This window comes from Pundamilia nyererei, unplaced genomic scaffold (assembly GCF_000239375.1).
Source record: "Pundamilia nyererei isolate P.nyererei 1_Seehausen unplaced genomic scaffold, PunNye1.0 scaffold00427, whole genome shotgun sequence".
NCBI classification, from domain to species: Eukaryota; Metazoa; Chordata; class Actinopteri; order Cichliformes; family Cichlidae; genus Pundamilia; species Pundamilia nyererei.
In genome coordinates, this window is record NW_005187828.1 from 74,096 (window position 1) to 82,980 (window position 8,885).

General features: G+C 38.7%; 1 protein-coding gene across 2 annotated transcripts in view; it reads left to right on the forward strand.

Moving 5' to 3' along the window:
* The first annotated feature begins 70 nt into the window (after positions 1-70).
* Positions 71-8,885, forward strand: part of LOC102203523 (zinc finger protein 638-like) — a 34,719-nt gene continuing 25,904 nt past the window's right edge. Inside the window, exon 1 of one of the 2 annotated variants that reach the window (XM_005753425.1) lies at positions 71-126. The gene's annotated coding sequence lies outside the window, so the exon portion shown is untranslated. The remainder of the gene's footprint in view (positions 127-8,885) is intronic. The other variant, XM_005753426.1, reaches the window with a different exon arrangement.

Below are 8,885 nucleotides of genomic sequence, written 5' to 3' on the forward strand. Positions count from 1 at the left end.
GGTCATAGAAACGTCGTCTTTCAGAGGTCGTGCTTTTATTTTGAAGGCTCGTCTTTCAAACCGGAACAGACAGCAGAGGAAGTTTCCGCTCATCAAAGCAACAGGAAAGCAAAGCCATAACGAAAGGTAGGAAACAAATGCCATAAACAACCCGAGTTTCATTCTTTTACTCACAGTCGGTGTTTGTTGGTCTGTTACAGCCTTTAGAGTCACTATGAAAAATGTGTTCCGCGTCTGTTTTGTTGTTAAACGTAAGGCTAACTTTATCACAGTGCCACTGATAACTTGGCTCAGGAGTTTGGCGTTTGCGGTCCTTTTTAAACATGATAAAGATCAATAAAGTCAAATGAAACGTTAATATTAAACTATGATTAGGTTAAAAATAAGGTATCACCCCTGTTGGAGTTTTTAAGAAGTTTTTAGGTCTTCTCCGGAGGGCCACTATTCACCACTAGGGTCAAGCACCCTAGTGGTGAACTGAAACATGTTGCTAAATAATACTGAACTTTACGTGTCAGATCAACCTAGAGTCAAAAGTTTGTCAGACAGTAAGCAACTGAAAATGTTTTCAGATGTACCAGTTTCTTATTGCATAGACCAGTGATGAAACACAAGTCATTATGCTGCAAATACAGGGTGTACTTCTGACCCAGCTGGAATATGCTCCAGCACCACCACACCCTAAAATGGATAAGGACTTGCATCACTACATGAAGAAAATCTTAGCCCAGTATTTACTATTTATGAGCATTTGCATTGTCTTATGAGTGGAGTCTCCAATACTGGAAGTGCGTTAGATATGAGGTTGTTTTGGAGATTGTGTCAGTCATTTTAAAACAGCGTGGGCTTTACTGAATGGTTCGTTTCTGCCCGTGTGTGTGATGTCTATGCAAGATTTGTCTTGCTGCAAAAGTATTCTACTGGAATAAACATTTTAAGCATCTGATTTGTATACTCAAGCTAACATTTTACACGCTGTCCCTCATGTACATTTAATATCATTCTTTATTTATATGTTATACTTAGTGTTTCTTGTTTTAAGTCCTCATAATTTGTAATAATGGTTGAGTTTGGTGTTTTAGATCTTATTTGGACAGTTTTTTTTTTGCCAGTTGTAGTGGTGATTGACTGACAGTTTTAACCTCTCAACTTATAACGTTAATGGTTTATTTTAGCTGTTTAACATACAATCCTGCCCCAGGAAACTATATCATTCTACAGCATATTATACTTTTTCATTTCCATGTAGATGATCCCAAGCTTTTGCCATCCATAGAGTTAGATGACACACAGTAATTAGTTAAACTGCAGGGAAGTCTTAAAGTCTTGGATAACCTCCAATGTTCTGCTTCTAAATTCAAATAAAAAACATTTCATCAATATTAATTACTTCTAATTATAAAACATTGCTAACCATTACCTCCTACCTTGGATGTTTACGTTGAACACTAACAAAATTAGTTACTTTGTAGTCTGTAGCTGATGACTGATGATGGGCTATGTAAAGACTGCTAGAATATGTTGTAATTCAAAATCTTGCATATTGAGCACACTAAACATCTATGAGCACATCTAAGTATGTAACTGATTTTAAAAAACGATGGCACCCTGCCTTTAGTAAGTGCTGTCTTTAAGCAAGCAGGAAGCTGGATTTACACTATGATCATCTGACAACAGGCTGTATTGACCTCAATCTATAATTCAGAAATAACCTAATATTTTACATTTACTGCTCGATAGGATTATCCAGATGTGCAATGGAAAAGAGTCGAGCATTGCACTTTTCACTGTGACTTTTACCCACTTTTTATGTCTTGCAATTTTTCAAAGGATTTGTCTTTCTATAATTTGGCCTGGGAGGGGACACATGAGTTAGGGACTTCTTTTGCAGTCGTCATTTTCTGCCTGGGTGTTTTTGCTTGGTTTGTCTACTATTGAGTTTCCTGGCAGTTCAAACTTTTGGGCAAATTTGGCCTTGAGTAAGTGCATCATTGATAATCAGTAAGCATTTCTGTCACATATTGTCATTAGGTTCATAGGCATTTTCCCAGAATGCCTGATAAGGTTTCTGCTGTTTCACAGTTTATCACTGTCTTTCACAACCTTGATTTCTGCAAAAATTTTAACAACAAAATGTTTAAAAACAACACATACAATGGTTTTCAAATCTCATTAACACATATGTGCTTCACAGCATACAGTCCTCAAATGCAGGTTAAAGCATGCTCATTAAAAGAAGGAGCCATGTGTAAACATGTCATCCCACTTGTAATGGGCTGTGAGGCAAAGTGGAAAAAATGTTCTGCTGTCAGATGAGTCAAATCTGAAATAGATAATTTGTCCTTCTGAATAAAGAAGACAAGGACCATCTGCCTTGTTATCAGCACTCAGTTCAAAAGCCTGACAGTATGGAGGTGCATTAGTGCCCATGGAATTGGCAGCTTGCACATCTGGAAAGGCACCATTGTCATTAAAGGCATATACAGGTTTTGGAGAAACATGTTAAAAAAGAGGGGATTCTCACAGTGGTAAACATCAAAATTAGTATCAGTGTCAGAGCTACCATAGGGCGAGTGGTAGCGTTCACCCTCGACAATTTTCCACTCTCTTGCAAGGCCAGAATAAAACCACTCTACCAAAAAACAATAAATAGAATAAAGACATTCAGGCTCTGTTTGATTAAGCTCAACATACTGTCTCAGAAGAATCAGTGGGATCTGAAACTCAGTTTATTTGAACTGCATCAGTTTAATCCCATTGAGCAGAAATGACAGCAAAACATGTTGTTTTTCAAAATAAAATAAAAAAAAATTAAAGAAAGCTGTATTTCTGTTATGTCACTAGTCTCTCTTCCTAATCTTCCCTCCTGTTTTTCTCTGTGAGTGTGATGGAGCAACACTGTGTTGGTATGTCATCTGACTGTAAATGTACAAATATTAATGGTTTGCCCCACATATCCTCCTGAGAACCAGCCTATTAATGTATGAGTTGTTTTGTTTGCTTTGGTTGCATGTTTGCATGTGTGATAGCAGCAGGTAGCAGGAGAGTGTGGTTGCAATCTGACTTAAGGGGTCAGATCAGGCAAAGAAAACCTCTTTTAAAGGGATGCAAAGGATGTAGCAGACTGTTAACTTCTCACTGTGCTGTCTTCGCCCAGCTGTTTTAGAACTAGGTGCAGCTGCACGGTGTGCTGACCGTGAAACAAAACTGAAAGAGGAATCTGATGCACTCCCTGCTTTCAGCATACAGTGCAGGATATCAGGGCACGTCAGAACAACAAATTTCTATTACATGGGGGAAGCCAACAGCAAAGCAGCAGCAGTTTGAAGGTGTTTCACACCTGACAGACTAACACTTCTGTCTTTGTATGTTTGTGAGTTATATCTTTTTCTTAAATCTGGTGGAGTGACTGAAAAGCTCAGGTAACAATGCTTTGGGTTCTTTCTTGCTCACTCATTATGTTTTGTCTGAGAGACATTATGTAAGATAGAACCAAAGCAAAACCCTTCTAGCCTCTATTTGCTCTATTACACAGACAGAAAGATAAGGTTTTGCTAACATCATTTCAATTCACCAGTCAAAGCTTAATGCATTCTGAGCTCAAATGAGAAGAGTTGAAAATAAATTAGGAATAACATCAATACTTTGTTTTTAAGTAATAGTGTTTTTAAGATAATCTTGGGGCTTCGGCCATTTATTTTTCTGCTAATTTATTTGCCACAGCATATTTTATAAACGCCCAGTTGATCAGCAAAGTTTAAATCAAGTCTGATATTGAGAGAGAAATAGAATCTGTAATACCTGCAGCACGTTCTAATCGCTCTAATAGAATATTAATAATTTATTAAAATAATTTCCCCCAGGGATCAATAAAGTATTCTGATTCTGATTCTGATTCTGATATTATGGTCGACAGTATCGAACGCAGCACTGAGGTTTAGCAGGACAACCACAGATCACGCAGAGATGTTTCCAAGTTTCACACAATACTTTTATTTCCCATTACTCTTATAGATGCATCTGGAGATCAGCACACTGCAATCCTATTCTAAAGGCTGATCTAAAGAATTCCACACAAGTCATAACCTCTGATCTCCTCCCCCTACAGTAAAACACACATAGGAAAAACACTGGTACAGTGGCCAGGGGTGCTGACACCCTGTCCCCCATCTCCTTTTAAGATAGTGTGCGTTTGCCCTTTGTCTGCCCCTCACCCTCAGTAAGTGTTGTGTCCTGCCCTGCCCTTGGGGTGGGGGTTGATTGCCCTCCTGCCTTGCACCCCAATTCTTTGTTCCCATTCCAGGCCTGTTTTCTATTTTGTATTCTTACCCCCATTAACCGCCATATTATAAACTAGGGCTGGGCGATATGACCCAAAATTCATATCTCGATATTTTTTACCTGGACGGTGATATAAGATATATATCTCGATATTTATTTTTTTTAAGCCATAAAGTAAGAACAAAAAGAGAGTTCTTAGTCAAAGCTGTGTCCCAGATGTCACACAGGCACTTTTATTAACATAGAGCATAGATGTACATAAGATTTACTCAAAAAGAAATTATGAGCATTTATTAAATAATAATGCTCCATAAATAAAAGAAAACAATGTGGTTTTTGTGCATAACAAAAAGCTCACAATTGTGCAGTCAAAATGTAAACTAAAAGACGCTGAGCATAATAACAAAGAGACAGATTTCACAGCTGCTCTGTTCCCAACTTCTACTGTGTGACTGACAGCATTGAGTTTGAAATCCTCTTCGTAACCACGTCTCTTAACAGGTGCCATTTATAGTCCTTATACACAGTAGGGTAATATTACGTTGAAGCACAGTACGTATCACTCCGCGAAGGCTCCTCGGTAGCCGTAATGCTCTGACAATCCATCAGCGGTGCAGCACCGTAGCTTACCAAAGTCGTACTAAAACATTTTTTGACAGATTGCTGAGCGCTGTGTACCACATAAAATCGGTTCGCGGCCATCAAGCACAAACAGAATTCATACATAAGGCGCGCTGTCGACTTTTGAGAAAATGCAAGGATTTTAGGCTGTGCAGCGCCTCTGGGCTGCATGGCGTTAGCGTGGTTAGCTCGTTAGCGTGGTTAGCTAGCTAACACGTTGACGGCGTCCAGCCCCACGCACGGGGCGATGTGCAGTAACTCGTTAACGGAGATTTGCCGTGTCCATCTTGTCGCTTCCTGCAGGTGAAGTGATGGGGGAGGGGGGGAGCTGTGTTCAGTGAAGGAGAGGCGAGGCCGAGTAACGTTGCGTAAAGACAAAAGTGGACGAAAGAGAGGCAAACTTGCGGCTCCACAAGTATAATTATAACGTAACATAGACTATATCGATATAAAGGATATTGTCGCACCTTATATCTCATATAAAAAATGTATCGATATTTTTTAAAAACTCGATATATCGCCCAGCCCTATTATAACCCCCACCCCCCCGCCCCAATATTCAACTGTAAATACAGTGTGGTATGTTTCACTAAAAGCCTTTTCCGCAGCAGGCATTTTGGCTTGTCACTGTGGAAAATGCACCACCGCATTTTATGTATGTATTATTCACACTCTCCAAAGATCTCAACGTCTAACACATTCATGCCATTGAAAAGCCGGGTGATTGTATCTCAGGAAGTTGGAGGAAAAGCAGACAATTCTAAAGGTAGCGGAGTCTTTTGTCTCTTCAACCACTGTAAGAGATAGCAAGGGAGTGGGAAGACCAAAGGTGTGAAAACAGCTGCGTACTGCCTTTTGTTTCTGTAGGAAGTATTTAAACTCAGGGCCATTCTGGGCTCACGCAGAGACTCTGCCAATCAACTGCCCCAGCAATGTTGGCTTCTCCGACCAAGCTTGGGTTTTTGTTCTTTTCTGATGAAAGAATATTAGCTACTGCTCACCATTTGTCTGCAGGCTTTATTAAATAGAAACTTCCACAACAGTGTAAGCGCCTCTGGTCTGTTCAGGTGGCGTGTTCAGAAAACCTTTTTCTTGGCAGCCATTTTTATTTCCCATTAAATGAAACTACTAAAGGAATTAAAGAGTGTCTCGTTGTGGGAGATGATCCTGTTATATCTCAGAAGTCAGGTTGTAATGTTGATGTGTGCACTTGGTGTAGGAAATGAATTAATATTTAGGGTTGCATAATCCTGATTAGGCAGCATAGAAAAAAATGTCACGGTTGTTCAGGTAATCTTGTAGCAGCAAGTGGAAAATGTATTTATTTTTTAAATAACTTCCTTTCTTGGCATGTGAAATGGGATGTCTTTTATTCATCTTGCCACATTTCATTATGTTTTGCTTCCAAGGAGCCAGACTGTATTAACATTTTTAAGTGCTCTTAAGCAATAGTTTTCCACACTTTCTGAAGGTCTTTCAAAGTTCTGCTTTGGACATTGGCTTCTTTCACACTCATTTTCAGTCCAGTCTTTGTACCTGACCATTTTCAGAGGTGTTTTAAACATTTGCTAAGTCACTTAAGACCAGAGATGGGCAGTAAGGCATTACTGTAACGCGTTACTGTAATCTGATTACTTTTTTCAAGTAACGAGTAAAGTAAGGGATTATTAACCGTGATTTTTTTTGCGAGAATGTGTCATGACAGTGACGTAAGCGAGTGCGACGTTCGTGACAACAGCTGTGTGCAGATCAACAATGGATAATATATCGAGTGCGGGAGAGAGTATGAGCGTGCAGCATTTAAAGCGTGGAAGTACTGACCTTACTTTGAGTTTGATTCCATAAAAAGTGACAAAAACATTAGTGTCCGTTGTGCGTGGGAAGACAACTTATTTTTACAGCGGAAAAAAAATTCTTCCACTCACCGCCGAGGCACACCTGCACCAGGGTAAACCTCCGCCTACCCCACTCCTGCTTTACAGGTGAAAATAGAGCAACAGGACCGCTGAGTCTTTGACTTTATTTATTTTCTGCTGTGTTTTACTTGCATCTATTTGAAAGAGTGAGTGTAAACACAAAAAACTATTTTATTTTATGTGCTGGAATGTGCAGAAAATAGGTTTCAATGTTAAACTAATTTCTTCCAGTCAGAGAATGTTGCATATAATTTAATTTTTTGCTTGATGCATAAAGTTAAAAGACTAAAACTAATAAAACAAGTTTTAAAAACAGACGTTTCCATTTGATTACATTTTGTATGATGAATTATGTATCGCTTTATCACCTATTCAGTTGTAAATCGTGTTTTTTACAAAGTAACTAAGTAACTAATTACTAATAAGTAATCAGTAAAGTAACGGGATTACTCTTTGGGGGAAGTAATCAGTAATTAGTTACTGATTACTTTTTTCAATTAACTTGACCAACACTGCTTAAGACTGATCTATGAATTATTCACGCATGAAAAAAATTCACTCATAACAGACAGGTTAAAAGACCCATTTTAAAATAGGAACTTTTTCACAAAAATATATTTTCTTATATAATTTCTTTACAATCTGGAAAAAACTAACAAAGCTAAAGATAAAACTGTTTCCAGATATAAAACTGTGTTTTTGCACCAATAAGGTAATTCCCAAAGAGCTTTTAGCTGAACACTTATACATACAGTGTGTCCTTAAAAATTTAGGAAAGTAGGAAACCTACAAACTAAAAACTAGGAAAACACATCTGACACAGGACCTAAGAGATACATCTGGAACTTCAGCTGATCTATCTACTGCTTACTAAAGCCTCATCAGAAATGGTCTCAGGGGAAGGGTGACTGTCAGGATGCCATTCTTAAGAAAGGGAAATGCGGAGGAAAGGCTGAGGTATGCCAGATTACACAAGAACTGGACTGGAAGTCAGTTGCAGTGAGTCTTATGGAGTGGTGAATCCAAACTTGAAATTTTTTTTGTTCAGCCCGTCATCAATGTATCCACAGGAGATCAGGAGAGAGGTATAACAGTCGTCATTTACAGCTATCTGTAAAACACAGCGGAGGTTCTCTCGTGGTTTGCGACTCCATTTCAGCTTGTGGTCATACTCAATATTGTCAATTAAATAAACCCTGTGTTTGCCTTATTCTGTATTTTCATGTATGTTTATATTTTATTCAATAAATATCTGTATGCAATTTCCAATTTTTCTTGTGACAAATTGAGAATAGAACAGTAAAATTAGCTGCTTGGTTTTGGATCACAGCTGATCCTTGTTCTGCTTCAGAAAATTAAACCGGTCTTGCATCTGCTGATTTGAGTGCAATTCAAACTTAACACAAGATCTCCCCAGAAAGGGAATACCTCTTTAGCTGCAGTCCAAAAGGTCAAGTTGGAGTCTGTCTAGTCGTAAGATGAGATCTTCCCTGTGAAAGCAACTGCACAATATTGAGGATTTCCACAACCAGCTGCCAGAGAAGCATGAGATGGTAGAGGCCAAGGCTAGCTGGTTGAAGCTTTTAGAATAAGAGAGGGGTTTGTCCACTAGTAAATTGATCATAATTGGCATTGTTCTTTCTTACAGATAGAAATTGAAATACTTTGTCAGACATACTTAGGTGGGTCTCATTGAAAGAAAGACTAAATAAATGTATTCTCTATTAGGGCTGCTCAATTAATCGAATTTTAATCACGATTACGATCTGGGCTTTCAACGATCATTAAAAATGACTGAGCCGATTATTAGCCCCTCCCTCATTTATCCGCGACACCTTAAAGGCCGGTCCGTGAAAATATTGTCGGGCATAAACTGGTCCATGGCACAAAAAAGGTTGGAGACCGCTGATTAAGAGCACCCGAGGGAAGCTCGGAAAGCTAAGCAGAAGTTATTTGGAGAGGAGAGTGACTGCCGTTGGTTGAAAAGAGAGGTTAAAAAAAAACTTCAGTGGTGTTGCACACTATTTTATATTATTTTTTAAAGTCATTGTTAACCCTTTAAAGCCG